General features: G+C 43.3%; 1 pseudogene; it reads right to left on the reverse strand.

Moving 5' to 3' along the window:
* Positions 1-3090: 3090 nt before the first annotated feature.
* On the reverse strand, positions 3091-3942 carry LOC100963059 (annotated as a pseudogene).
* Positions 3943-13939: the final 9997 nt, after the last annotated feature.

Below are 13939 nucleotides of genomic sequence, written 5' to 3' on the forward strand. Positions count from 1 at the left end.
TTTGTTTTTTGAGACAGTCTCACTTCATCATCCTCAGTACAATGCTGTAGCATTACAGCTCACAGCAACCTCAAACTCTTAGCTTCAAGTGATTCTCTTGTCTCAGCCTCCTTAGTAGCTGGGACTATAGGCATCTGCCACTATGCCTGGCTATTTTTAGAGATGAGGTCTCGTTCTGGCTCAGGCTGATCTCGAACCTGTGAGCTCAAGCAGTCTACCCACCTTGGCCTCTAAGAGTGCTGGTATCACAGGCTGAGCCACTGGGCTCAGCCAACCACTGGAGAATTATGATAATTCAATTCATATCATTAAATAGCTGGTGAGTGCTCACATTTCCAAATGCTTCATAAATATCTTTTTTTTTACACTTTATTTATTTTGGTCAGAATCTGAATAAGGTGGAAATACTGTAATTGTATAATACATGTTTAAGTCTCTTAATCTCGAACCATTAACCCTCTTTTATGTCTACTATTTCCTACCAATTAACTTGTTGAAGAAACTTTATTATTTTTTAAGAGATAATAGAGGTAATGGGATAGCAAATCTCTCTGGATTCCAATTATCTGCTTGGGTCACCATAAGCCTTGGGACCTTCTCAAGTTAGTTGACCCCTCTTAAGCACTGGGAGATTGGGTAAATCTTTGACAACCAGCTCTCTGGGGGTGGGAGGAGGAATGCAAGCCTGGATTGTACATCTGCCAATTTTCATGGTGTAAATACCATCACCATAGCCAACTTCAAGGAATCAACATGACACCACTGAGTGGAGAGTTGGGAAGAGAAGTAGAAGAGCAAGCACACTGCCCTATACAGTTTCCACCATACAGATACAACAGACATAAACAACCTCCAAAACAGACACTCGGGAAAAGTAGAAAAGTCATTAGGAAGTGATGAATTTTTAATATGTATTGGCTTTGTTTCAAATATAATTTATTCAATTATAAGTTTACATAATTTTGTTTTGTTTTGTTTGTAGTTTTTGGCCAGGGCTGGGTTTGAACCCGCCAGCATATGGGGCCGGCGCCCTACTCCTTTGAGCAACAGGCGCTGCCAAGTTTACATAATTTTTACTTTCAATAATGGCCATGTCTAACCACTAACTTCCCAAATTCCTGGAAGTTTAACTATTTGCTCTGGCTCCTGCTCATGCTACCTCTAAATCTCATCTTTCTCACCTGTGAAATGGAAATTGCAATAGGCAATAATGCTTAGTGGTGAAGATTGAAGAGTTGCCCTAGAGCACACAGTAAAGTGTTAGGGAATGCACCTGGTCAAGTAGACAAACAGGAAGTTGTTCTCTTCCCTTGCTAGGCTAGGAAAGCAGCTATGTGGGCCTTGTACAAATCACTGTATAGAACTGGCATTTCCAGAATTCCAGGGAGAGAGAGCAGCCAGAAGGGTGTGAGCTCTCCCTTCTAGGCCTGGAAAATGACCCTTGGGCTGGGCTTGATAACTGCACAAATTCCAATGCCCCAGCAGAAACGCCAATGAGGCAGTTGGGAGCCTGCTCCACCCTCCACTTTACACACAGGCCACTTAACACTGTTTGCTCAAATCAAGACCCTTCTTAGGCGGTATATCAGGTTACTGGGTAAGGTGATTATTGTTTCTAATGGTCTGCAAACAGTTTCTCTACTGTTAACCCCTCCAGTCTCTGGGGACAATGGGACAAACAGGCCTGAGCAGAAGCCAGCTCAAGCACCCAGATCTCAGGGGATGGAGAGATGTTCAAATAAAGGGATCAGAGTTAGTGGGGTCCTGTGACACAGTACAGGTTAAAGCTCAACTCAAGGCTGAGTGCTCAGCACCTACCTTCCCCAAATAGCCTATGACTCTCTCCTGGTGGTCTTGGATTCCTGGGAGGCCCTCAAGTTTAAGTCAGGAGCTGGAGAGCTCATGGGTGTACAGCAAACACTATCCACAGAGGAAATAAACAGAAGAGGCAGGATCAAGTGGCACTGAATCCTTTGTGCCCATCAGACTTTGAATTCGGGGCCACCATTGCCCATTAGTATGAGCTTGGGTAAGTTACTTCTCTGTGCCTCAATTTCCTCATGTATACAATGAGGATAGCAACGGTATCCACCCCATACGATTGTGGAGCAAATTATAGATACATGTGTGGAAAGCCTTTAGCAAAATACCTGGCACATAATAAGTACACAATAAATAGAAGCTGTTATTATTATTTTAATAATGTTTTAATGCATTAATGTAGATTTTCTGTAAATAAAATGTAAATCCATTTAAAGGCATTGCATTTAATTAATGGTAGCTTTTCCTTTCCATGATTCACTTAATAGAGATCAAAAGTACCACAGGGAATGTCTTTGGGATGTTTAGACGGGTCAGCACCATCTGCACACACATTAGGAAGGCTCAGGTTCATGAAAAGTAGCAGAGTTTTGCACAGGTGAAATGGGAAAAATGCAGTGAGGATTAGACGGTGTGACCTCAGACGTCAAGAGGAGAGAAAGGGATAAGTTGGGTAGGGAGGCTGTGGCTTCCCCCAAAGAAAAACCATTTAGAAAAATATGATGTCATCAAAACATTCTTTTACCCATTAGTGGCAGTCACAAAATCTTTCTGAGTACTCTAACATGGAAAAACAATTAATATTTAACAAAAGTACAGGAAGCTGCTGAGATTCAGAAATGGTTGTTTTCAATCTCTTTGCTTATCACTCTGTGTATCGCCATGGAGCCAGTTACAGAGCAGTGCACAGGGTGAGCCCATTTCAATGAAATTACCTCCAAAATGCCCAGCAAGGTTATTGCATGAAATAATGAATGGTAGTTAACTCAGAGGTGTGAAATTTGGGTGTCAGAAAATTGGAGTAATTTTTGCTCACTTCAGTACGGTCTTTCAACAGTCATGTACTACCTTTATTCCCCTATCTTCCAAGTGTGGAAATAACTGACAATGCTGAAATACACAAGATGTGAAGTGTATAATCTGGTCAGTTCTAACAAATGCATATGCCCATTAAGCCCACATCCTTCTCAGGATAGAGTACTTTTTTTTTTTTTTTTTTGGCTAATAACATCAGTTTTATTGGGTTGGGGCAGTAACTATAGCCGACCTTCACAGGCTGTTGAGTTCCAGCAGGATCTGGTCCAGGGTCTGGTGAATCTCCACCTTCTCCTCCTTGGCACTGGCCAAGATCTCTTCTAGGTCATCAGTGGTTTTCTCCAGCTTTGCCACAGACCTTTCAGCAAATTCCACTCAGGTCTCAGCCTCCTTCAGCTGCTCCTCCAGCAGTTTGATCTCCTCTTCATATTTCTCTTCTTTGGTGGAATACTACTCCTCTGAGGCCATCAGGGACTTGAGGGCCTGGTCCATGGTTCAAAGTTCCTCCTCCAACTGCCTGGCTCTGCTCTCAGCCACCTCAGCTCTCTCTTCTGAGCGCTCCAGCTCTCCTTCCAGGATCACCAGCTTCCTGGCCACCTCTGTGTATTTGCAGTCTGAATCCTCAGCGATGTGCTTGGCCTCCTTCAGCGGCATCTCCTATAGCTCCGTCTTTTCTTCATCCTTCATGGCCCGGTTTTCAATGACCTGCATTCCTCTCGAGCTCTCATTAGCTGACTTCTCAGCCTCCTCCAGCTTTTGCAGGGCTGTGGCCAAGCGCTCTTTTGCCCAATCCAGCTCCTCCTCTACCAGCTGAATGCGACAGTTCGAGGCCACTTCTGCTTCAGCATTGGTCACCCTCTTCTCAGCTTGCTCCAGTTTCTCCTGGGCATCCTTCATGGATTCAGAATACTTTTCCATCTAATCCTCTGTCCCCTCCAGCTTCTTCTGGAGGGCCTGCTGCTCCTCCTCCAGCTGCTTGCAGCGGTCCTCAGCTTGCCTCTTGTCTGCCTTGGCCTGCTCAGCACAGTCGATGGCATTCTCCTTGTACAACTTTAGCGTCTGTATCTTCTTCTTGATGGTGTCCATGGCTGCCGTGGGGGGTGGGCCGGCGGGCAGGCAGTGAGGACTGGGAGGACTGGGCTGACTGCAGGGACTGGGAGAACCAGTGGCGGATGAGGAGGATCGAGTGGGAGGGAACATTTTCAAAGAGTTTCCTCCTGCCCCTTCCCACCTAATCCCCCACCTCCTCCTGCAGCCTATGAGTCTCCCCAACCTTCCAGCTTCTGTGAGCAAACACCAATCTGGTTTCTGGTTGTGCCTGTTCTAGAACTTCACATAAGCAGAATCACACTGTGTGTGCTCTTGTCTAGGCTTCTTTCACTCAGCATGCTGTCTTGAGATCACTGTGCTGTCACCTGGATCAGTAGTTGGTTCCTTTTATTGCTGAGCGGTATTCCATGGCATGGACCTGCCACGGTCTGTGTGTCCGTCTGTCTATGAACACCTGCCCTGTTTTTAGTTTTCCATTATTCCAAATAAAGACGCAATAGAAGTCTAAGTGTTTTTAAAATTGTGTTTTCTCTCTCTTAGGTAAATATCTAGGAGTGGAATGACTGTATTAAAAGGTACTATTACTACCATTAGGGGCCTCATGACCCAGTGCCAGGATGAAATGGAGGCAGAGAGAGTTTCGGGAAAATAAGAGCCGGAATGAGGAGGTACAGCGTCTTAGAACAGAATGTGCCAGGAGCTGTGATTGGAAGACCACACCCTAGCCCTGGCCCCTCCTTGGTCCGACTCTTTGTCTTTGGGTGAGTCACTCACTCAGGCCCCAGTTTCCTTCTCTGCAAAAAGGATTGATCATGCGAAAGAGATGGAAGGTGGGAGGAACATTTTTAGCCAGATGCAGCAGGAAGGAAGGTGGGCCACAACCAGACCTCTGCCCTGACTGGGAGTTGGTAAAACATCCCATTACTGGGTGTACGTGAGGAAAAGATAGTGTCCATTGTGGCTGTCTGCATGTAGCCAGGAAAAAATAAACCAGGATTCCTCTAGATCCAGAAAGTTCTCTCTTCATTAGCCTCCACCTCACAGTTTGTGGGGGTGAATTTCCCATCTTCTTTGCCAAATGGTACAGTCCCACAGACAGACAGATATACAAACACACAGTGGGCTCCTTCTGCCCTCATCTCTGCAGGGTCAGATGCTCCCTTGCCAGGGAGTGGAGCTCCGGGGCACAGGTGTGCATGCTGAGAGTTGCATGCCTGGTTGCAATGCTAACCCATTGCTGGCCACTCACTAATGGGCATCACTAGTGGGCAGCAGGCACCTTCAGATGGGCCTAAGTAAGTTACTTGATCTCATTTTCCTTGCATTTAAAATGGGGCCAGTATTAAGAATATATATATATATATATATATATACTCTTTAGAGACATACATATATATCATAGGTGCTGAAATAAATTTTTGAATTAAATAAAAATATAACCTGACCCTTGGGTGTCTGAGGGAGCTGTGAAAATAATTTGTTTAGGGAAGTGGTGTTAGATGTGTCCAGAAAGGATTAGAAAGCATGAGCTAAATGAACTTAGGGACTCTGTCTATTTTGTTTACCTGACACAATGCCTTGTGTATCATTGGCACTTGATAAACACTTGTACTATGAATTACACCATATGGAAGTGTCGAGTTTAATTTGCCTTAGATAGAAAATTAAAATGTCTGGTGACTCAGGAGTTCAAGACCAGCCTGAGCAAGAACAAGACCCTGTCTCTACTAAAAATAGAAAAATTAGCCAGATATGGTGGTGGGTGCCTGTAGCCCCAGCTACTCAGGAGGCTGAGGCAGGAGGATGGATTGAGCCCTGAAGTTTGAGATTGCAGTGAGCTAAAATGATGCCACAGCACTCAACCCTAGGGAGACAGAGCAAGACTCTTGTCTCAAAAAAAGAGAGAAAAAGAAGTCTGGTGATAGTTTTGTCCTTTTATTTAACTAACATTTATTATGTGTTCAGCTTTTGAACAGCCTCTGGGAAAGGCAAAGAAGCTAGACTCTGCCTTCTGGAGGCTACAGAAGAGCCAGGTTTTAGGATTAGGTTGGAAGTGAAGATCTGAGAGTGGTGAATGAACTGGAAACAGGGAAGCCAGGTATGGGAGGCCAGCCAGGGGTTCTGGCTGTGGCTGGACAGGACTGGGCAGGGCTGGGAGTATGGCCAGAGGCACTGCTTTGAGAGACAGTCCCAGGGGAGAATTCTCAACAGGTGGAGGAAGGGAGGAGATCTCAGGATAAGTTCAGATTTTTGTAGTCAGATTTCCCATCTGTGTGCTTGGCCATTGGAGAGCAGAACCTCCCTTGCCGCAGTGGTGACATGGTGGTGACGCGTCGTTCCGCCTGGAGGAGGGTCCTCCCCTCATTCCAGAGAGGGCAGAGGCCGGTGTCAGTCAGGGCCTTCCACAGACAGGACTCCTGATGTTCTGGGAGTTTGTCTGCTTCCTGCCCTACAGGGACTTTCCTGATGTTCCTGGGCGGGGATAGGACCTATAACCATCCTTCTCCCTGCTTGACCAGAAACTCTGGCCTGTTCATGACAGGGGAGCCTCAGCCTAACATTGGCCTTTAAACGTAGAGAACAGCTTTAAACAGAGAAGCACAAAGGGCAGCAGCCTGAGACCCAGGGCCTGGAGGCTTTCTGGAAGGGGTAGGAATCCGGGTGAGCGCCCAGGAGCTTAACTGGATGGTAAACAAGCACCTTTCATTACACCAGCCCCAGGGTTTCAATCTAGGTCTCCGTAGCATGGCATTAACTGTTCCCATTTATTCCATTTCATTTACTTATTTCTGCCTCCCAAACCCCACCCCCATGCTGGGAGATTTTTATCCATCCATTCATTTAACAAATATTCACTGAGTGCCAACATGCTAGAGATACAAAGAAAAACAAGATAGAAAACCAGCTCTCCAGCCTGGCAATAGTTACGGAAAACGTAAATGTCATTACAGCCTTTACCAGCAGTTAAACTAACAAAATTTTATTCTAAAGATATACTCCCACAGGTGTGTGCGAAAGTTATATGTAAGAGAACAATCTCTGAATTATTTTGAATAATAGTACAAAATTAGGGACAATATAGATGTCCACCAAGAGAACTGATAAAATAGATTATGATAAATCTAAACAATAGAATATTGTAACTATTCCCAAAAAAGTGTTGATCTTTATGAAATGATAGGGAAAGATCTCCAGGAAAGGTTAGTTTTTTAAAAATGTATATTATACTGCTTTTATTTTTAAAAATATATGTAATTATATGCATATAAAGGCAATCTAGAATCTGCAGCCCAGCCGTCCAACAGGTGGTGAACACTTGAAATGTGGCTGAATTAAAATGTGATGTGGGCAGGTATGGCAGCCCATGCCTGCAATCCTAAACACTTTGGGAGGCCAAGATGGGAGGATCGTTTGAAGCCAGAAATTCAAGACCAGTCTGAGCAAGAGTGAGACTTTGTGTCTACAAATCAGCCAAGTGTTATGGCAAGCACCTGTAGTCCTAGCTACTTAGGAAGCTGAGGCAGGAGGATCACTTAATCACAGGGGTTTTGAGGTTGCTGTGAGCTATGATGATGCCACGGCACTCTCGCCAGGGTGACAGAGGGAGACTCTGTCTCCAAAAAAAGAAAAAAAAGTGCAGTATGTGTAAAATACACAGCCAATTTTAAAGATTCAGTAAAATACAAGAATATAAAATATTTTAATAATTTATTTTGATTAACACACTGAAATAATATTTTGGATATAGTGGATTAAATAAAATGTCATTGAAATTGATCTCACCTTTATTTAAACTTTTTTTTTTTAGTGTGATTACAATTAAATGTAAAGTTACTTATGTGGCTCATATTCTATTTCTATTGGACAGCCTTGTTCCTAGGCAAGGGTCAGAAAACTATGGTTACGGGGCCAAATTGAGACAAATACAGTTTTTATCAATAAAGTGATATTGGAACACATCCATACTCATTCATTTAGGTTTTGTCCATGGCTGCTGACAAGGACTCTCTCCTTTGAACAAACTTGAGTCAGGCTCTTTGATTCCTCTGCTTGGCTGAGCTGACCTTGAGCGTCCCTCTCTGTCCTTGTAGAATCCAGTTTGAACAAGGATTCAAGTAAGTAAGTTTCCTGAACATTCCCCACCCCCAATATCTTATCACCCCAGTCAGCCTCCTGCAAGAATTCTACTGAGTTGGCCTAGCGAGAATCCCCCTTACTCCTTCCTGGTGCTTCCTCCTAGTAATTTTCCGCCCACTGCTCCTTGGCTATAAATCCACATTTGTCCTTGTGGGAGTGAGAGTTGGGCCAGTTTCTCTCTCCCTTGCAAACCACCATTTCAGCAGTACCTGTTCCTATGGCAGTTCCTTCTTGAATAAACTCTCCCCTCCCATGTTTAACAATGGTTCTGTGTGTGTGTGTGTGTGTGTGTACATATATATATGTGTGTGTATATATATATATATTTTTGGAAACAGAGTCTCACTCTGTTGTCCAGGCTAGAGTGCTGTGGTGTCAGTCCAGCTCACAGTAACTTTAGACTCCTAGTTTAAGCGATCCTCCTGCCTCAGCCTCCTAAGTAGATGGGACCACAGGAACTTGCTACAATGCACAGCTAATTTTTCTATTTTTAGTAGAGATGGGGTCTTACTCTTGCTGGGGCTGGTCTCAAACTCCTAAATTCAAGCAATCCTCCCACCTTATCCTCCCAGAGAGTTAGCATAACAGGCATGAGCCACTGGATCAGATAGTAAGTTTTTCTTTAACACCACTTTCTTATTACAAAGGCAAAGTTGAACGGTTGCAACAGAGAGTATACATGTTTTGGCTACAAAGCCAAAAATATTTATCATTTATCCCTTACAGGAAAAGGGTCTCAGTGAAGCCCTAACGGCTATTCTAGAGGAATCTATAAAACTCACTATCTACAATGATTGTCATTAGGAATTGAGATTAAGGCATATTCCCAGATATTTTTCTCAATAAGAAAGTATCATTTTTGTCAGCAAGGGTAAAAAACAATTAAAAGAACTTTAAAAAGGGAGAGGGAAGAGCGGATGGATGAAAACCTACCTACCAGGTACCATGGACACTGTCTGGGTGATGGACACCCTTATAACCTTGACTCAAGTGTTATAAAAGTGATTCATATCACCAAATATATTTATACCCCTGTAATACTTTTAAAAAATACATTTTAAAGAGAGAACTTTAAAAACCTGGCCTCATGGGGTACACACTCTAGCAAGGGGGCAAGCAAGTAAGTGACCAGAGAGTCAAGGGAAGGTACAAGGTCACTATTAGACATTAGGAATATCAGGTAGATAATAACAGCAATAGCTGATAGTTAATGAACTCTTACTTGGGGTTGGCCACTGTGTGCAAAGTAATACTTTTTAATTAATTTTTTTCAACATGGAAATAGTTTTACAGATATTTGTCATTGTAAATGTAACACATGTTCATTGTAAAAATACAGAGAATGTAGAAAAATATGAACTCTGCCTATAATTTTATTGAGTTTAGTCTACAAATAACAGTTTGTAGTTGACCTACTATTTTCACCAACAATATACAGTCCAACCTCCATAGGTGGCCACCTCCCTACACTGACCACTTCCTTAAGCTGACCTAATTTTCATAGACCAGACATGAACCAGGTGTATGTATCAGTACAGTAGGCTTCATCCCTTATGTTGACCCCCTCTGTATGTTAACCCGTTTGTCACAGTCCCCTGAGCAGTCAACTTACAGAGTCCTACTATACTAGGGGTGTCTTTCCATGATAATGAATATCACTGTATGGTTACAAGGTATATCCTTGTTCAGATATGTCAAACTCAATGCCTATTCGTAATTTAATTTGTTTGAATTTAATGAATTAAATCTTACCTCATTTAATTACAACATCCCCATTATACAGTTGAGGGAGTTGGAGCCTAGAGACATTGAGTAATGTGCTCAACTAGACAAATACAAGCTTGTAACCACACTAGACTATACTGGGGCATAAGCCTGGAGAAGTAGCGCCCGCAGAATCAAGGAAGGCATTTACAGTCAGTCATCGGCTTGTATTTCCCTAGCCAGCATTTCCTTCTATTTTCCTACAGTATCCTGGAACCTGAGGAAAGCAATGTGGGGGCTATCCCGTTCTGGGATGCGTTAAATGTTTTCAAAAATTTTTTTTAATGAACATAACCTGCTTGGAAACTGCTAAAATAATTTGGAAGCAAAAAGCAGCTTTCCCACCCTGTCCCGTCCTTCCCCACCTTCCTGTCCCAGACCTGGAGGACAGCTTCCCAGATCTCAATGGTCATGTGCTTTAAACACAGGCAGTGCACAGTGGGACTGCTTGAAGTCTCAAGCTATGGTAAAAGCAAGGAGACTTTCTTTTAACAATAGAGCGTGGGCCTTTGTACACAGTAGCATTCATAATCTTCATTTGTTAAACAGCAGCATCTTATTTTAATAATCTTTTAATAAAAGTGCTAATCAAAATTCTGGAATCTTGGATACTAGAAAATAAACTTTTAAGAACTACCACCTTTATTCTCAGGAAGTGGATTTATGTTTGTGACTTCGTGGAAGACACGGCAGCAGGCTGAGTCAGGGTCGGAAGACATGGTCTCTATCAGTCTTCAGTCTGTGACAGACTGGAGACAAAGAGCCAGAGATGCCAGGGGAACATGACTGTCTTTGACCCTCATGTTCTTGCACAATCAACAGTATTATACACCTGCAACAGCCAAGATAATAACTGTCACAGTAATTACGACTTGCTAGGGGAGGTAAACGCATGCTGTGGAATGTCAAAGTCGTGTCCAGGCAGAGCAGGCTGAGGAATGATGGCTTAGTGTCTGCTTCCCTTTTCCCACTTTTGCAGGAGCTCAGACCTCTTCACCTCATCCCTGGATGCCTAGCACAATCTCCCCGGGTCTCATAAACAGCAGACCTTCTTTGTCACAATCTACTTGGCATAGGATGGGCAGATTACACTCCCCAAAACAGTTTTGTGCACGGTGCCTCTAGCTCAAACACCTGAACAAAATTCCAGATCTTTATCTTGGCATCCAACTTCCTTCTCAGTGTTGCCTTATCTATGGTTCTTGTCCTGTCACTGAGTCACCCCATAAGTCAGACTGCCTGTGGTTACCAGCCAGAGAGGCCCTCTTTGCCCCCAACCAGCCTTGCTCGTTCCAGACTCTTCCTTTGCTTTCAGAATATTCCGCTGAGCAGAAGAATCATTGTTGACTAAACCATTCCCTTATTGTTGTTTAGGCTTTGTCCCTATTCAATAGAAAACCTATAGTCCTAGAAACCGAGAACTTGATCCTTTGACTTATAATCCCTTAGCCTCCCTATGAGACATGAACAAAAACTTGAAGCACTTAATTCTATTTCATATATGAGGATGTGTTTCTAAAGTGTTGTGTAATAATAACATTTTTGTAAATAAAATCAAATAACTGACAAGAGGATTTGACATAATTTAAGAGAAACAACATGGATCTTAGGGTCAAAAGGCTTAATTTTTCATCTTTCTCTTATAAACTGTGTGTCTTGTTGGACAAGCCACTTACTCTGAGCTATAATTTTTCACTTTGAAAAAAGGTCTAGTATGTATCGGCTGAACATAGCGGTCCATGCCCATAAACCTAGCACTTTGGGAAGCTGAGGAGGGAGGATCACTTGAGTTCCAGCATTCAAGATGAGCCTGGACAACATAGTGAGACCCTGTCTCTATAAAAAATAAAAGAATTATCCAGAAATGATGGTGCATATCTGTTCAGGTGACTGAGGCAAGAGGATCATTTGAGGCAAGAAGTCTGAGGTTGCAGTGAGCTATGATCTTATCACTGTACTCTAGCCAAAGTGACAAAACGAGACCTCCCCAAAAAGAAAAGATCTAGTATTATATATGCTGACATCAACAACAATGCATATGAAAAGTCCATCTAGCCTGAATTGCATCCAGCTCAAGAACCATGTCTTTTTTTTTTTTTTTTTAGAGACAGAGTCTCACTTTATGGCCCTCAGTAGAGTGCTGTGACATCACAGCTCACAGCAACCTCCAACTCCTGGGCTTAGGCGATTTTCTTGCCTCAGCCTCTCGAGTAGATGGGAACACAGATGCCTGCCACAACACCTGGCTATTTTGTTGTTGTTGTTGCAGTTTGGCCAGGGGTGGGATCAAACCCGCCACCCTCGGTGTACAGGGCTGGTGCCCTACCCACTGAACCATAGCTGCCACCCAAGAACCATGTCTTGTTCACTGTTTGACCTCCAGTGTCCAGAACAGTTCCTAGAATGTATTACTAGCCAGTAATCAAAACTGAATAAATGATCACATTTCATTCTCTTGTCCATAAGATAAGTAACTTGTCCAAGCTCAGGTAAGAAATGACCAAGAAAAGTTAAATGTAACTAAAAAGGGAACCTGGACAAGCATCAACTTCCAGTCTGGCCTATTATCCGTCCACCTGACCAAAAGTTTTATAATTATTCCCAGCTTTGCTTTATTCCAAGTAAAGTGCTGTTAGGAAGGTGCCTTCCACGAGCTGTTTTCAGAGTCACTCTTCTCCCGTACTCATTCATAAATCCCACACTTTCACAAGAACATCTTTCATTTCTAAGGAAATGAGACATTATTTCTATCTGGGCCCTGAGACTATCTCTCAGCCTTCTTCAAGCATATTCTTCAAAATCACCCAATTTACAACTCAGTTGATCTGCTCTTTTAGTTGGGTTTAATATTTTATACTCAAACACGATACCCTCTGCATTCTCTCCTACTTCCTCATCCCTTTCTTAACTCTGCCAATGAAGCTCCAGGACCCATATTAATTTTCTAACATCTTAAGCTCTCATGTTTTGAGTTGGCAAGCCAGCTCTATAATTTTATGGTAAGACCCAGAATAGTGAAATTATTGCCCAAGTTTACAGAATGAGTTGAGTGTGGGGAGGATTTGAACACAGGTCTTCAGATTCCAAGTCCAGAGCCTATTCAGTCCCCATAGCTATACATTTGCAAAGTGTTTTTGTTTCTCATTGTTCATGTAACTGTCACGATAGTCTCAGAGGGCATGGTCACATTGCCATTAAAAGGTAGCAGACCACCTCAAAATTCAGAGGCTTAAAACAATGATCACTGCCTGCTCCAGCTCCCAAATCTGCGGTTCATTTGAAGGCTGGCTATGCAGGCCTGCTGACCTTGGATGGGTTTGCTCATGCATCTCTGGACCAGCTGAACAGCTCTGCTCTAGGCTGGGCTGGGCTGGGGCAGCTCTGTACCATATATCTCTCATCCCCCTCCCAGGACCATCAGGCTAGCCCAGAGATGCTCTCCTCTTGGAAATGGCAGAGATGCAAGGGAGCAATCCAAACACAAGAACGTTCTCAAGGCTCTGCTTGTATCACACCTGCTAACATCCTACGGGCCAAAGCAGGTCTCCTGGTCAGAATCAACCTTTAGGGAATGTGCATCTCTTGATATCAAATCTTGATATCAAAATCAAATGCCAGAGGGCGCTTATAGAATGGACGTCCTAATGCAAATGACCACAGCCTGCAGATATCAAGCTGTCCTGGATATTTTTCTTGCCTTGTTCTTCCTCACATAGGTGCCCTGAGCACATGGATAGAACAGGAATGGTCACTGACAGCCCTTCTTTTGCTGGTGACTTGGGCACAAAGGCTGTATTTTGGCCAGCTGCAGCGGGGTAAATAGAGAATGAGGCTGACACACCTGTCCCTGCTCTGTATCCAGCTGTCCCCCCAACCTCCAAGGGCTTCTTAGACTATAATTCACTAGGAAGAAAAAAGCAATTGAGGGTATCATTTATATTTTTAAAAAATCTCTGCAAAAGAAATTAGTCAGCAGCAGACTAGATACTTTGTCTTGAAGAGAGCTGAATACCAAAAAGACTAGAGAAGGCTGAACAAAGCAGGACCAAGGTAGCTGGAAGGACAGGGGTGCACCTGCTGAGGGGAGAAATGGGGGGAGATCAAAGCAGAAGAGAACATTTTTTTTTTTTTT

Source organism: Otolemur garnettii, unplaced genomic scaffold (genome assembly GCF_000181295.1).
Source record: "Otolemur garnettii isolate 467f Iridium unplaced genomic scaffold, OtoGar3 scaffold00013, whole genome shotgun sequence".
Classification (NCBI taxonomy): Eukaryota; Metazoa; Chordata; class Mammalia; order Primates; family Galagidae; genus Otolemur; species Otolemur garnettii.